Source organism: Engystomops pustulosus, chromosome 8 (assembly GCF_040894005.1).
Source record: "Engystomops pustulosus chromosome 8, aEngPut4.maternal, whole genome shotgun sequence".
NCBI classification, from domain to species: Eukaryota; Metazoa; Chordata; class Amphibia; order Anura; family Leptodactylidae; genus Engystomops; species Engystomops pustulosus.
In genome coordinates, this window is record NC_092418.1 from 28192090 (window position 1) to 28209637 (window position 17548).

The 17548-nt window shown below is 41.9% G+C and overlaps 1 protein-coding gene across 3 annotated transcripts in view; it reads left to right on the forward strand.

Annotated features, from left to right (window-relative positions):
- PRKAR1B (protein kinase cAMP-dependent type I regulatory subunit beta) overlaps positions 1 to 17548 on the forward strand; it is a 168604-nt gene that overhangs the window by 113221 nt on the left and 37835 nt on the right. The gene's annotated exons all lie outside the window — the stretch shown is intronic.

Consider the following 17548-nt stretch of genomic DNA (forward strand, 5'->3'; position numbering starts at 1 on the left):
CAACTTATACTGGAGTATATACGGTATTTGTATTAAAAACTTTTATTAAAAATTTTGATCCCAGCTAACACCTTTAGTCTCTTTCCGACCAGGCCTTAAAAGGCTTTAATGATCCAGGCATTTTTAGCAAATTTTCATACCCTTTCCGACTGTAATCGCAATTGGTCTCACTATTTTCTTTTTTATACCGGACCTTAGGGAGAACTTATTTAGTTAGAGGCATCCTAAAACTTCCAAACTTTTTATTTTTTTTATACCCCTATTTTAAACTTGGAAATTGTAAGTAGACTAAAAGATAAAAGATGAGGAACTTTTTACACTACAGGCTGCGCTACGTTTCCTTCCATGATTCTCCTCTAGAAAAACATAGCATAGAAGTCTGATTGGTGACCTGTTTTCTGGAAAATTAATTCCCGGTGTCAATGGAAGAACCCAAATCTGAATCTTTCTCTTCACTGTGTTTTTATAGATCAAAATGTCGCGCCACAGTTGGTGAGGTTTTACCGCTAACTGTTTATATTTTATAATTTTTAGTGATGTTCTCCTTTTTGTTGATGTTCCTAATGCAGGTCAAGTTTTACCATATTATTGACTGAATTTTTTGCTCTCTTTTAGTTCGAACAGCAGATTTTTTTTTTTCTTTTTGTTAACCAGTTCACTGATATTATCGGAAGACAAATATTCCGTAACTAATTCTTGTTGTTCAAACATGGCACCCTCAGAAGGAGACAAACTATTGACTAATGATTTAACGAGCTCTAAAAGGGTTCCTGAGAATCAGTAAATGGTGTTAAGTCCCTGTGTTTTACTAATGATGCAGCCTGTCTATCGGTCTTAACCCCATAACAAAGAGGATATCACTTTACCACTAGTTAAGTAACACAACCTCCAGGGATACATCTCGGCGGTGAGGAGGCCACCAGGATGGAATGCACCTGAGGGGGACATTAGCGCTGAAGGGAACTGCTTTATTAGTAATTGTGGCTCATTTCTGCTGAGTGGGTACGGGAAGAGCCATGGACAATTTCCTTTACCAAAAACCCTTCAACTTTACTCATGCTCTGAGCAAGGATATTACTAATCTGTACTGTATGCAGCCCCTTCCAGTTATGCGGAACAGATAATGGGTCACACTCTGCTGGATGAGTAACACTGGTCTTTGACTACTGTGATCTTTTTATGTATACAATAAAACTCGATACTAGGAAACGTTTCAAACCATATAGAATGACAGACCGGATGGCGATGGGGGCTGGTGGGAAAAAAGACAGTAGGAATACGGGTAAGAAACTAAAACATGGAAGTACATGTATCAGTCACATCTATTGATACTCTGCCATGATGGTCCTATCTTCAGTATATTGAAAAATGTATTGAAGAACAGTCCAAGTCCATGATTTTTCGGGGGGTTTAACATTACCTTTCAATATATAGGCAGTCTTTGGGTTACGTACATGATAGGTTCCATAGGTTTGTTTTTGAGTTGAATTTTTAAGTTGAAGTCGAAACGGTATATTTTAGTTCCAGACTAAAAGATTTTTTGCCCCAGTAACAATTGGAGTTTGAAAATTTATCAATAAAGCTTCATTACTTACAGCGCACGCCTTACAGCTGATCATTGCAGCCTGGGACTATACTAACATCCAGAGAGCTTCACCAGAGGTCACAGTGGGAAGAGAGGTCCGTCTTTAACTAGGGATCGTCTGTAAGTCGGACTGCCTGTAAAGAACATTGGCATTGGCTGTGTATTTTTGAGAAGCTTGTTGAGCAATCTATATAGTCTCTTGGTAAAACCCATGACCATGAAGATCTGAAGAAGGCTGTCGATAAGGTTTTCGAACAAAAAGCAGATCTATCAATGAAACATATTCACTTTCAAATCATCTATCCAGATTAGCAGTATTTATATTGGGAGAGCCTTATAGGATACTTGGCTCATTCCTCTCTAATTCTATGGAGACCCTTTGTGTTTTTCTGGTAGATGAGGTCTTCTCCTAGTATGTCACAAATTAGAAAAAGCTTTGGTCAAAAAAATTAGTGGTCCTCTTCTTTTGACCAAGGATGAACTTGTTACCTGTCCAAGTTTCTACAAGCATTATCCCACCAAAACTACCCATTTCCTATCAACATGGTAGACCTCAGAACAAGGGCAACCTCTAGGACCTAAAGAAGAACAGGGAACCCCCTTGGTCTTCCCGGTGTACAAACCACTAGTATGTTTGTGTAACTGGTCCTCCATCCACCCCTATGGAGCTGGTAGACATAATAATCAGACCCCAAAGATCTGACTCTTATTCCTTACCCTGTGTATGTAGTGGGGCAACCTCTATTAACAAAGTCCAATACTTGAGAACCTCACTAGCCTCCTTATCCAACACAGCTCCTGTATTTCTTTATGTAGTTATCATTATATAAATAGCTATATTTTAGGATTACTCACCGCTATTTTGGTGGCAACAGGATTTGGAGATAATCACTACTATTACTACTATGAAATAATCACTTAACTATGAATAAATGGACTGAATAGTTGTTCGGGAACATGGAGTACTTGTTCCATCAGAGGGAACATTTATCTAAATATCCGCATGTCAAGAAGAAACTCTGGTGACAGCTACCATTAAAATCATAGTGTGGACGCTTTGTTTGTATAGAAGATGCCATAATGGGCATTCCCTAAAATCCATGCTAAGGATAGAATACTTTAAACTGAAGTTAAGAGCTGGACCAACTGAGATGTAACTTGAGAGGATTCAGTTGTGCTCTGGTCCAGGAACATTACGGGACCAATATGCTGATTCTTTCGCAAATGAGGTCAAGTATTATAAATACTACTACATAGTTGGGGTGGCTTGGCACAGATTCTACATTAAGGCCCGACAGGTTCAAGCTTCATCTCTGTAGACCAGTATACTGCCAACAGCAGCCATTGAGAGAAAAAAATTGACCATTTGTCAAATGGGTTTTAGGAAATATCTTGGTGTCTTTGTGTGCCTTATGTGTGTTAGAAGAGCACGGGTTTAATATCTTATTGGAACATCTATTTAACAGGTAAATCTCCAGGAAAACATGGGCTGTAGCTGTTATGATGGACCTTAAAGGAAACCTACCACTTGAAGTGGCAGGTTTCCGATGGAAATACCGGGCACCAGCTCAGGGTGAGCTGGTGCCGGAGCTTATTTTTGTTACTGTTTTAAAGCGCGATATCGCGGTTTAAAACACTTTTTAAACTGTATAGCCGGCGCAGGGAGGTACGCGCTGGGCGCTTACCATGCGCGCGGCTACATAGGAAGTGAAGGAGAGCCGCGCGCATGGTAAGCGTCGAGCGTGTACCTCCCTGCGCCGGCTATACAGTTTAAAAAGTTTTTTGTACCGCGGTTTAAAACACTAGCAAAAATAAGCACCGGCACCAGCTCAGCCTGAGCTGGTGCTCGGTGTTTTCTTCTGAAACCTGCCACTTCAAGTGGTAGGTTTCCTTTAACCAGTGTAGACAATATGGAGTCCTGCATGTATATATGATATACCTATAAGATGTGCTGAAATATCAGTTAAGTGGCAGACCTTACCAGCCACATTAAGTGCTTACACCAAAGCCTCAGGTATGTGCTCCCTAATCTAGTAGAAAGCCTCCTTAGATGGGGCATCTTTATATCCACGTCTGGTTTTGGAGGCTGCATTAGGTCTGTACAGTTTTAGGTTTCCCTTCTGCATCACAGTGCTCCTCTGGTCTACCTTCATCTTCCATAATGTATTCTGGTGTCATCCTGAGTTAAGTGATGGAAATGCACTTGGGCACCCACATGTAAACATGATTCTTCAGACCAGTCTACCTTCTCCCTTTCCTTATGTGTCTATTGTAGGCATTTATGGCAGTGGACAAGGTCAACATAAGTTTGGAGCTAACCTAATTGACTAGCCTTCACAGCGTATGTGTATCACCCAAGTTTTGGGTACTTGGAAGTCATCAGTACCACTTTTGGAAGTTATGGACAACTACTTGTTAGGGAGCACCCTACAAGGCCTGCTATTTTGGAGATGTTCTGACTCATGTTCTTACGCTTGGCCATGTTTCCTGCCTCCAACACATCAAGACTTGACTGTTCACTAACTGCGTAAAATATTGCCCTCCTTGACAGGTGCCATTGTCACCACGTAATCAATATTCTTTACTTTCCATAGGTTTTTATATAGATATTTGCATTCATTATTACATCTGCATCCTTTGGCACCCGAGAAGAAGCTATAAATCCCAACATGTCCCGACAGCTCCGTGTATATGTGGATCTGTCGTACATTTCTATCCATGTGGAAAGCATCTCGCTGAGATTGGGTGTTTCCTGTTAGTTGATGTTTTGTTATGTAATTGGCAGCTAATATTTTAGGCAGTAGCATTATCTAGGAGTAGAGCCAGCTCCACATTGCATACCGTAGACCTTATCTGACATTAACACATCACACATCTACTAGAAAAATGTTCAGACCTGTCCTTCTGACTCAACCGATTGTAGAGAAGTGATGACACGCTGGGTCTATTCATACAGCGCTGAACGTGTATCACAGCAGCAAAGATCATAGGGATTTGTTTATTAGCACTAAATACAGAGCCAGACAGGAAATGTATGGACACGGGTTTTACAAGAAAGGTGAAATCAATAGCAGAACCGTAACAGAAGTACATGAGCCGCTGAGGAACTTGCAACCAGTCAGAGCTCAGCTTTCATTTCTTCATTGGCTTTGTAAAAATGTAAGCTGTTCTATGATTAGTTACTATGGGAAATAATAATAATCTCAAAGACAACTTATATCTGTCACCCATCCATTTTAGTAGGACTAAGCTTATCTTAGTTGGGAGGGGTGAATAAAAGCACTAAGTAGGACTGGACTGATCCACTAGAGAACCAGCGAGACCTGGTTGTGATGCCATAACAGGCCCCAAAGGTTGTTCCTTTAACCCCTTCCCGACGCGCGCCGTACTAGTACGGCGCGGCGGGAAGTGACTTCCCGACGCGCGCCGTAGTACTACGGCGCGCGATGTACCGATCACCGTGTCTGCAGACACGGTGATCGCGGCAAGATGGCGGCTGTCCCTGACAGCCGACATCTTGCCTCGTGGTGCAGAGGGGTTTCGCCCCCCCCCCTCGTCCGCGATCGCTGCTATTGGCTGGTCGATGCGACCGACCAATAGCAGCAGTATACGTCACCAGGGGGTCCTGTAGGTTAACACAGGATGATGATTGGTGCTGTCTAGGACAGCACCAATCATCATCATTAGGGGGCATGTCTGGTGGTATCATGCCACCTCCCATAGACATCCGATTGGCCGATCTATACAGATCGGCCAATCGGATTTCAGATGGGAAGTTCAAATTAGTGATCACTGTTCTGCACGTCTCATTCTAGTGTGAGACAGCGTGCAGAACAGTGTATATCACCCCCCTGTGTTGCTGGACCCTCTAGAATTGCTGGCTGGCACCTTTCTGGGCACCACCAGTGTGATCCTCAATTGCTGCTGTGACTACTACAGTAAGATCTCACTTCTGTGTGATCTTATTTTTTTTTTTTTGTGTGATCCCTAATTTCCCTATATCAATCCCTGTTCCTGATCCCTTCCACCCCTTCCCTGTGTGCGTCCTGCGACGCCGAGCACGTGTGCTCATTTTTTGGTCGCAGTTTTTTTTTTTTTCTCCTATTTTCCCCTGCACCACCTTCGTGGTTGCATCCTGTAAGCTGGGCACTGATCAGTGACTTGCATCACTGATCAGCTTTAGCTTCAGCTTTTTTTTATACAGGAGGGTTTTTTTTTTGTTTTTTGCTCAGTTTTGTGTGTCCTGTGACCGCCAAGTGCAGATCGGTGACGCACATCACTGGTTGGCACTTGTGCTTGCACAGTGCCAATTTTTTACTGCTGCTTTTTTTTTAATAGTTTTTGCACACACAATCCATCTTGTGAGTGCGCTGCGACAACTGAGCGCTGATCAGTAGCATCTTACTGTTCAGCACTTGCGCCTTTTTTTGTCGCTTTTTTTTGGTTGTAAAAAAGAAGAGGTTTTTTTTTTTAATAATTTTTGCGCACACAATCCATCTTGTGAGTGCGCTGCGGCAACCGAGCGCTGATCAGTAGCATCTTACTGTTCAGCACTTGCTCCTTTTTTGTCGCTTTTTTTGGTTGTAAAAAGAGAGGGATTTTTTAATAATTTTTGCGCACACAATCCATCTTGTGAGTGCGCTGCGACAACTGAGCGCTGATCAGTAGCCTCTTACTGTTCAGCACTTGCGCCTTTTTTTGTCGCTTTTTTTTGGTTGTAAAAAAGAAGAGGTTTTTTTTTTTAATAATTTTTGCGCACACAATCCATCTTGTGAGTGCGCTGCGGCAACCGAGCGCTGATCAGTAGCATCTTACTGTTCAGCACTTGCTCCTTTTTTGTCGCTTTTTTTGGTTGTAAAAAAGTTTTTTTTTTAAATAATTTTTGCGCACACAATCCATCTTGTGAGTGCGCTGCGACAACTGAGCGCTGATCAGTAGCATCTTACTGTTCAGCACTTGCTCCTTTTTTTGTCGCTTTTTTTTGTTGTAAATTTTTTTTTTTCCTGTAGTAAAAGTTCTAGTTACGGTTACAGTCTATTCTTTCATCGCCCCACACGTGTTGAAGCACAACATACACACCCCCTTGAATAAAGTTTACACGTGTTAAAAGCACAACATTTATACACGCCCCAACCCCACCCCAATAAAAATGTCCAATACATCCCAAAGATCTTTTTCAGCAATGGAGGCTTATGCCTTCCTTGCCGAGACTGATTCAGAAGGGGAGGATGCCCCATTTCTTTATTTTTCATCCTCTTCCTCCTACTGCCCTTCCTCTTCATCTGGTGATGAGGGGCCCTCAAGAAGGCGCCCCAGGACCACCGCCGAGCATGTTCCCCAGCCCGCAAGTGATTCATCATGGAACCCACCCCCTGAAAATTATGTGCCCCAAATTCTTGAGTTCGTGGGCAGCTCAGGAATTCATTTTGACACTGACGGCCTCACTGAAATAGATTTTTTCAAATTCTTTTTCTCTGAGGACCTCCTAAATCTCATGGTGTCACAGACAAATTTATATGCCCAACAATTTTTTGCACAAAACCCCACTTCATCATTTTCTAGGTGGACCCCTGTAGATGCAGTAGAGATGATGAAGTTTTGGGGTCTTGTGCTCCACATGGGCATTGTTAAAAAACCAGAGGTTAGGCAGTATTGGAGTACTGATGTTTTCTACAGTACTCCAATTTACCGCACCGTAATGACGCGGCCACGCTTTGAGGCAATTCTTAAATTTTTGCATTACAACGATAATGCACAATGTCCACCTCAAAGTGATCCATCATTTGACCGGCTATATAAAATTCGGCCAATCCTCGACCATTTTGGCACAAAATTTGCCGAGGCATACACCCCTTTACAAAACATCTGTGTAGACGAGTCACTGGTACATTTCAAAGGCAGGTTAAAATTCCGCCAGTACCTGCCCAGCAAGAGGGCCAGGTACGGAATTAAAATGTACAAGTTGTGTGAGAGTACCACAGGGTACACCCATAGGTTTAGGATTTATGAGGGAAAAGACACCCAAATTACCCCTCCAGAATGCCCCCCTGTCCTAGGAGTTACAGGGAAGCTTGTGTGGGATTTGGTGCACCCACTTCTGGATAAAGGTTACCACCTCTACGTGGATAACTTTTATACCAGCATTCCACTTTTCCAATCCCTAAACTCCAGAGGTACTGTAGCGTGCGGCACTGTACGCAAAAACCAGAGAGGCCTCCCGGGATCCCTTGTTAGGCAGCCACTTAGAAAGGGGGACATAAAGGCACTCTGCAATCAGAACATGATGTTGGTAAAGTATAAGGACAAAAGGGATGTCCTTGTTCTGACCACCATTCATGGGAACTCCAGCACCCTCACCCCTGTACGAGGTACCACCACCACTACCCCTAAACCAGACTGCATCCTGGCTTACAATAAATACATGGGTGGGGTTGATCTGTCAGATCAAGTGCTGAAGCCGTACAGTGCTCTACGGAAAACGAAGATATGGTACAAAAAGCTGGCTGTGTACATTGTACAGATGGCACTGTACAACTCTTACGTGCTGTTCCAATGTGCAGGCCATGCTGTATCATTCCTCCATTTTCAAGAGGTGGTGATTAAGGCATTAGTATTTGGACAGGAAGGACAGGTCCCCAGTACCTCTGGATTAGATGTCCCCCGTGTTGTTCCAGGGCAACATTTTCCCGGTGAAGTGCCCCAGACTGCATCTAAAGGAAGGACTCAGAAAAGATGCAGAGTCTGTTCCAAAAGAGGGGTTAGGAAAGACACTATATACCATTGCGAAACCTGCCCTGAGAAACCTGGCCTCTGCATGAAGGAGTGTTTCAGGATATACCATACAACTCCTGAGTAATAAAATTTTAATAAAAATTCTTGGGCATCCATAGCACATTATATTGGGAAAACCACCTGTATGTTCAAAATGCTCACTACACCACTTGTATTACACTACACCACATATTACACCTTGCTCAATTCTTCAAGGGGTCACTTTTTAGGTTTTACTCTGTTTTGTACCACTAGGGCTCTCCAAATGCATCCTGACACATGTAAAGGATTTCTGGGTTCTAAAAGACAAACATCACTCTTTTCCTCTACTTTGCACCCAAATCACATTTGATATGCACATGTGGGGCAATTCTACATTTGGGAGAAATAGTCTTACAAATGTTGGGGTATTGTTTCATCTTTTATCCCTTGTAGCTTAAAATAATTTGGGGAAAATTTTCACCTTTTTCCTTTTGGGGTCTAATTGGATCATACACCTTTAGGGGTACATACACATATTACACCTTGAAAAATGTTCCAAGGGTGTATTTTCCAAAATTGGGGTCACTTGTTGGGGTTCTCTTCTGTTTTGGTAACACTAGGGCTCTCCAAATGCACTCTGACCCATGTATAAGATTTCTGGGTTCTAAAAGACACACATCCCCCATTCCCTCTACATCATACCCATACCTTTTATCTGCACATGTGTGGCGATTCTATATCCAGGAGAAATATGGTTACACATTTTGTGGGGTTGTTTCATCTTTTGACACTTGTGGCTTAGAATAATTTGGGGTAAAAGTGAATTTTTTGGGAAAATTTTCACCTTTTTCCTTTTGGGGTCTAATTGGATCATACACCTTTAGGGGTACATACACATATTACACCTTGAAACATTTTCCAAGGGTGTATTTTCCAAAATTGGGGTCACTTGTTGGGGTTCTCTTCTGTTTTGGTAACACTAGGGCTCTCCAAATGCACTCTGACCCATGTATAAGATTTCTGGGTTCTAAAAGACACACATCCCCCATTCCCTCTACATCGTACCCATACCTTTTATCTGCACATGTGGGGCGATTCGACACCCAGGAGAAATAGTTGTACACATTTTGTGGGATTGTTTCATCTTTTGACACTTTTGGCTTAGAATAATTTGGGGTAAAAGTGACTTTTTGGGGAACATTTTCACCTTATTCCTTTTTGGGGTCTGATTGGATCATACACCTTTAGGGGTACATACACATATTACACCTTGCTAAATTCTCCAAGGGGTGTACTTTCCAAAATGGTGTCACTTGTTGGGGTTCCCTTCTGTTTTATACCACTAGGGCTCTCCAAATGCACCCTAACCCATGTATAAGATTTCTGTCAAATTTGGCTTCTAAAAGACACACATCCCTCTTTCCCTTCTGAGCCCCACTGTGTACCCATACAACATTTTATCTGCACATGTGGGGCAATTCTACATCCAGGAGAAATAGTTGTACACATTTTGTGGGATTGTTTCATCTTTTGACACTTTTGGCTTAGAATAATTTGGGGTAAAAGTGACTTTTTGGGGAAAATTTTCACCTTTTTCCTTTTTGGGGTCTGATTGGATCATACACCTTTAGGGGTACATACACATATTACACCTTGCTAAATTCTCCAAGGGGTGTACTTTCCAAAATGGTGTCACTTGTTGGGGTTCCCTTCTGTTTTGTACCACTAGGGCTCTCCAAATGCACCCTAACCCATGTATAAGATTTCTGTCAAATTTGGCTTCTAAAAGACACACATCTCTCTTTCCCTTCTGAGCCCCACTGTGTACCCATACAACATTTTATCTGCACATGTGGGGCAATTCTACATCCAGGAGAAATAGTTGTACAAATTTTGTGGGATTGTTTCATCTTTTGACACTTTTGGCTTAGAATAATTTGGGGTAAAAGTGACTTTTTGGGGAAAATTTTCACCTTTTTCCTTTTTGGGGTCTGTTTGGATCCTACACCTTTAGGGGTACATACACATATTACACCTTGCTAAATTCTCCAAGGGGTGTACTTTCCAAAATGGTGTCACTTGTTGGGGTTCCCTTCTGTTTTGTACCACTAGGGCTCTCCAAATGCACCCTAAATCATGTATAAGATTTCTGTCAAATTTGGCTTCTAAAAGACACACATCTCTCTTTCCCTTCTGAGCCCCACTGTGTACCCATACAACATTTTATCTGAACATGTGGGGCAATTCTACATCCAGGAGAAATAGTTGTACACATTTTGTGGGATTGTTTCATCTTTTGACACTTTTGGCTTAGAATAATTTGGGGTAAAAGTGACTTTTTGGGGAAAATTTTTATCTTTTTCCTTTTTGGGGTCTGATTGGATCATACACCTTTAGGGCTACATACACATATTACACCTTGCTAAATTCTCCAAGGGGTGTACTTTCCAAAATGGTGTCACTTGTTGGGGTTCCCTTCTGTTTTGTACCACTAGGGCTCTCCAAATGCACCCTAACCCATGTATAAGATTTCTGTCAAATTTGGCTTCTAAAAGACACACATCTCTCTTTCCCTTCTGAGCCCCACTGTGTACCCATACAACATTTTATCTGCACATGTGGGGCAATTCTACATCCAGGAGAAATAGTTGTACAAATTTTGTGGGATTGTTTCATCTTTTGACACTTTTGGCTTAGAATAATTTGGGGTAAAAGTGACTTTTTGGGGAAAATTTTCACCTTTTTCCTTTTTGGGGTTTTTTTGGATCCTACACCTTTAGGGGTACATACTTATATTACACCTTGCTAAATTCTCCAAGGGGTGTACTTTCCAAAATGGTGTCACTTGTTGGGGTTCCCTTCTGTTTTGTACCACTAGGGCTCTCCAAATGCATCCTAACCCATGTATAAGATTTCTGTCAAATTTGGCTTCTAAAAGACACACATCCCTCTTTCCCTTCTGAGCCCTACTGTGTACCCATACAACATTTTATCTGCACATGTGGGGCAATTCTACATCTAGGAGAAATAGTTGTACACATTTTGTGGGATTGTTTCATCTTTTGACACTTTTGGCTTAGAATAATTTGGGGCAAAAGTGACTTTTTGGGGAAAATTTTCACCTTTTTCCTTTTTGGGGTCTGATTGGATCATACACCTTTAGGGGTACATACACATATTACACCTTGCTAAATTCTCCAAGGGGTGTACTTTCCAAAATGATGTCACTTGTTGGGGTTCACCTCTGTTTTGTACCACTAGGGCTCTCCAATTGTATCCTGACACATGGAAAGTATTTCAACAAAATTTGTCCTCTAAAAACTGAACAGTGCTGTTTCCCTACCAAGTGCCACCCTGTGCCCGTACAGCAGTGTATATTGACACAGTGGGTATTGGAATACTCAGGAGGAATTGCACCAAACATTTTGAGATGCATTTTCCTTTTTAACCCCTTGTGAAGGCGCAAAATTTAGTGTTCAATGAATATATTGTTAAAAAAAATTAGATTTCCGTAATTTCACGTTCATTTATTATTCACGCTCGTGAAATGCTCAAAGGGTTAACTAACTTTCTGAAGGTTGTTTTGAATATTTTGAGGGGTGCAGTTTCTAAAATGGTATCACTTGTGGGGGGAGTACTATCATAAAGTCCTTAAAAAGTGACTTCTAACTAACTTGGTCACTGCAAAAATAGGTTTTGACGATTTTTGTGAAAATCTGAAAAATAGCACCTAACGTTATAAGCCTCCTCACATCCAAAAAAAAGGAAATAATGTTTGAAAAATGATGCCAAGTTATAGCAGATATATGGAAAATGTTAGTTATCAAGTTATTTTGGTGATATGACTAACTTTCCAAAAAGTGTAAATTTTTGAATTTGGAAAACATCATTTTTTTCAAAATTTTGACCAAATTTCCATTTTTTTTATAACTAAATACTAAACATATTGCCTTAATTTATCCACTTACATGAAGTACAATGTGTCACGAAAAAACAATCTCAAAATCACCCAGATATATTAAAATGTTCCAAAGTTATTACCACATAAACTGACACATGTCAGATTTCAAAAAAAGGGCCGTGTCAGGAAGGTGCAAAATGGCCAAGTCGTTAAGGGGTTAAGGGATTTGGTGGAACACCAGTGAACAGTCTGTGAATCCCGGACCTTGGTTTGGCTGGATTGGTCTGTGGTTGAGTTTACAGGACTTGCCTAAATACATTCAGGGAAAATATGCAAATATGTTTTCGGATAAGGAAAACCATGCCTCCCTTGACATTAATTATGACCTACAAGAAGCCTTATGACATGGTGCGGGATTAAAACCAAACCAGTATATCTATTCCAGAAGGAACAGATTCCCAGATGTAGACAGCGCTGTTTCGACCTGGTTGGATCTCTTCAGTACAGTGTAGGGAACTGCTTTGGCTGAATGAGAAGCTTTTCACTATGGTTGAGAAGTAAAAGTTCTCCTTAAAGAGACTGCCAATTAAGGTCATTCATATCGAATTTAAAATGTGGCCAGAGAGTTACAGTGACATACATTGTATAGTGGTTGTGCATGGTATTGCATCTCACTCATCTAAATGGGACTAAGGTGTAAACGTGGTTCTCCTAGAACGTCTGTTGCTTCCAACATCTGATTGGATGGGTTTTAGGCGTCCTACACATAGGCCATCAATACTTTAGTCCTCAGTTGGTACAATCCTACCAAGAATGAAAAAAAAATATATACTTACATACATTAAACGATAAAGATGCAAAAGTAAATTACAAAAGTGATTTAAAAACATCTAAATTAATTGAAAATTTTGGGAATTTTGGATACAGTCGTAGATCTGTCCCAGCCTTAAGTGACATTTACTTTCCTGTATCTTTTCACACATCTGTATGAAAGTACGTGTGAAGGAGATGTGTTAGGGGGATGAGTGCGCGCTTCCTTAACCACTTGAAAGAAGCGCTTGTTAGGACACAGATGTGGAAACATGCCTGGGACTCCACTGGAGCCTCTCTCTATCTGCGTAACGTTACTGGTGACCTCAGGAATGGCCTCGGCCACATGAAGGCCGCCATTCAGAAACCCAAAGCTTGTGCTAAAAGTGAAAACCATTCACAGTGCAAACATGGCTCTTCTTCTAAGTTTACTTTGGTTTATTGCTCAACGTTGAGGGCCGTGTGCTTTACAGTGATACACACATCGCTGGCTGATACAGACAGAAGAAGCTGATAAGATCAGTGAGAGGAGCTCACATCAAAGCTCAGTGTCATGGTGGTAGCACGTCTGATACAAAGCTCATGTGAGGACAGGAAGCCCTATCTACAGCCAGCATCGGCCTTCATGTGGCTGACCCCACAGGGAGGGGCACATCTGAGGAATCCCGGATCAGACATAGGGACGGAACTTTTATTTTGTTTTTGTGTGGGAAGAGAGACACTTTACCTCGTGTTTTTGTAATGTGTTTAAGTGTGGATGGCAGGATATTAGGTAATTTACCAATACACATCTATTAATAATTCTGCATCGCTTTCCTGATATGTAAAGTGGAGCCTCCTGTCTTTTACCTCATCAGTCAGACATTCCTGGCCGCAGAAGGAGGGTCTATCTGTCCATGAACAATCGCCCTGCCATAATATTAATCTTATATTCATGAATACTATCATATGGTCCTGGCAGGGCGATGCTGCCAGCTTTAAGCATGTCACCTCTGACCAGTCAGGTTCTGGTTTAAGGCCTAATGCACACGATTGTCATGGGGGCCGTGATCTGGCTCTGAAAATTGGCGGCCAGCTCACAGCCCCCATAAAGGTCTATGGCACTGGGTCACGGTTTGGTGAGCACCCTATGTCTCATCGCAATGTGACCTGGCCGCTCGGCGGTGGATGGAGAAGGAAAAGGTGAGCAACGCTCACCCCTTCTCTATCCTGCACCTGGCCGCGTGCTTGCCCAGGTTACAGCCCATGCATCAAATTCCTGGTGTCAAAAAGTTGTAATACGACTTTCTCAGCAGAAACAATGTAGACATACACTGTCAAATTTACAGTCGGGAATTGAGATCTGTATTTGCATAACATATATATATATATATAAACATTTTTACTGCAACTTTTAGGGGATATTCTCCTCTTTAATAGCACACCAGAACTGTGTTTCTAGGTGCCACAGTTCAAGAGATATTTAACCTTTTAAAATATGACACTGTTTGCAAGGGGCATGTACAAATAAGACATCTATAGATGTATGGCAGCCGTGAAGGGGTTAAAGGGGTTTTCTCAGCTTATACCCTGCAGTTCCATAGATAAGGAAGCAGACAGCCCCGTACTCAGTATAGAGGCTGAACTGAATCACTGCAGCTTAGCTTCCATTCAGCTTCCCCGCTCAGGTCCACCGGAGTCCACCATCTTCTTCCTGGTGCATGTAAATGCATTGTCCTGCGACACAATTTCAAAGTTAAATCCCGCGCTCAGTCCGTATCAGTCGGATCGTCCTACGGCACGCCCCCCAATATCTGTTGACATGAAAGCCAACGCAGCTGCGCCAAAATCCGATCGCGTGCGACACAATCCCCTATTAAATACCTGTCACAGCCGCGCAAAACCCGAAAACATCAGAAAGTCTGACGAAAATGCGTCCGCGGAGCCCTAGTAAACAAGCCCCTATGTGTCTCGTGTCCACTCATATAAGAGTGACTACTTCTGTAGATTCCCAAAGTGACCACTTACGGCAGAGGCAATTACTTGGGTTTCCATCTTACATTTCCCACTGACATCCCTGAGAATTCGTACAACGTCATGTGTGTCTTTTAACACTTACACGTTAGAGCGCTGAGGTCCTCATCAGCAAGAAGACAGCAAACCATTGCTTCCCGCTAATGTAGTACTATGTGGGAGGTTACTACTCCAGTATGTCAGTGATTTCATGGACTATACACTCCAGAGACGGCCTTTCATCAAGTTCTTTAACTTCACGTTACTTTTGGGAATTTACCTTTCGTGTATTACCTTAGCAACTTGGAGGAAAGGGAAAATTCATTGACTCATCTGGTGACATTCCAGGAGAAGTGAGAAAAAATCCTCAGCCCTGGCCTGGAACGTCCTACACTAACCTGAGATTACTTCCACAAGAGCACAATGGACTTCTTTGTGCTCAAAATAACTATCTATCATTTCCGAAATTTCATTTTTTCATTTTACTCTTATCCTTTCAGATACTTGGAACTCTTGGTATGTGTCAACGCCTGAGGCATATCCTTCCATTTCACTACAAATATTTTGGGTGTCATTGAGATGAGTGGATGTCGCGTTCTGCTTTCATGTTAAATCCTAGCAAGTTTGCTAATTCAGATTTGTGTTTTTATTTTAAAAAATATATATATTTTAATGTAAAAGAGTAAAATATTGGCCCTGGAGATTGGTGTAGCCATAACTTTTGTGTGTTGTAAGTAGCAGCAGGACTGTGAAAAATGGATTTATATGCGAGTTTTGTAGCTTTTCCAAGTGTGTTCTCACATTGCTGTCCTGTTAGCACTCAGCATTTCTCAAAGCCCCTCAACTTTATGTCTAGTCAGCATAACTCTTACAGAAAGTGCAGAGATCCAAGAGCACAGCAGTGTCAGGACACTTATATAATTTACAACAAAACCAAAAAATGCCCCGATATCAAATACACTAACACAGCTCTCAACAGTTCAAACTAGTAAATATCAGCAGAAAAACGAGCTAGTCAAATCATTACTTGAAAAAACACATATCTTTTTATTCGTAATATTCCAAGTCAAACATATAAATATACACACAAGCCATATTAAAAATATACCAAGGGAACCAAGTGTCCCGGATGACAATTGGGACCACACAGAGTACCAGAACGCCCCCCCTCCGTCTAAAGCCCCGAAGGTAAACAATATGTAAATAAATATGATAGTTTATGCCCGGTAATAGGGCCAACAAGGTGAGAAAGGGGTAAGTGACAGTGCAACCCTAGCCTGTTTAATACCCCGGAGGTACCTTCCGGAGTATGTAATTAATGGCTTAGCATATTGCACTTACCCGCAGGCATGGTGACAGAGGGCAGACAGGAGGAAGACCGAGCAGGCACACCCCGACGCGCGTTTCGCTGATGCTTCGTCAGGAGGTTATATAATTTACAATACTGGAATATAAATACATTTTTTCACAGTACTGCTGCCACAAACATACACAAAGATGATCTCCAGGGACAAAATTACATTACATTTACTTACCCGGCCGACGGAGTTCACCCGAAGTGGAGTGTCTGACGATAATGCACTGTGCTGCAATTCACTAAGATCATGCGCCCGATATACTGCATGTGTCGCTTCCCCGCTCAGGTCCACCGGAGTTGACCTTCTTCTTCCTGGTGTATGTAAGTGCATTGTCTTGCGACACAATTCGAATCTTAAATCCTGCGCTCAGTCCGAATCAGTCGGATTATCCGATGGCCCGCCCCCTGACTTCTGTTGCATAAAAGCCAGCGCAACTGCGCCAATATCCGATCGTGTGCGTCACAATCCCCTGCTAAATACCTTTCACAGCAAATCCAGAAAATTTTGAAAATCCAATGAAAGTGCGATCCTTTAGTAAATAAGCCCCACTGTCTGCAAATGGTTATATTCCCTTTAATTCGCTTTCAACAAACCTAGTCCTGGTGGTCCTGTGGTTGACTGCATAAATCTGCAGGTAACCCAACAGGGACCATTGAAGCAAGGAGAAAATTAATAAATTGTCTTAATGATTCCGTAAAAACAACAATTTCCAAGAATTAATTTTATACTTTAGGGTATAAGCAAGTACAATGCAATTTTATCAACAAAATCCCCAATTCCAGACACATGGCCATGATTTCCAGACGCCGGGCTCTCATCACCTGGCATTGCCATCCGCTTTCAATTGGGCCACTTTTAGCGCTGATACAATGAGCTGGCATGATGTTACATAGGAGTGATAGCTTACTGCTTTCTCAGGTTATTTTTAGACTGACTTAAGAGGCGGTTAAATGTAATTGGCATCAACTACCATTACCAAGGGAAAGATCCAAAGCTAACGTTCATATTTTGGACCCCACACCGTCTAATGGTGAACGGGGTTACTCAAATGCAGCACATGAGAGGTCATCTTTATTAAGTCTCATTATTAAGTCTCTATAATACTGAACCTCATTTAGGTATTTGAATGACCCGCGAGAAGAGGCTTGG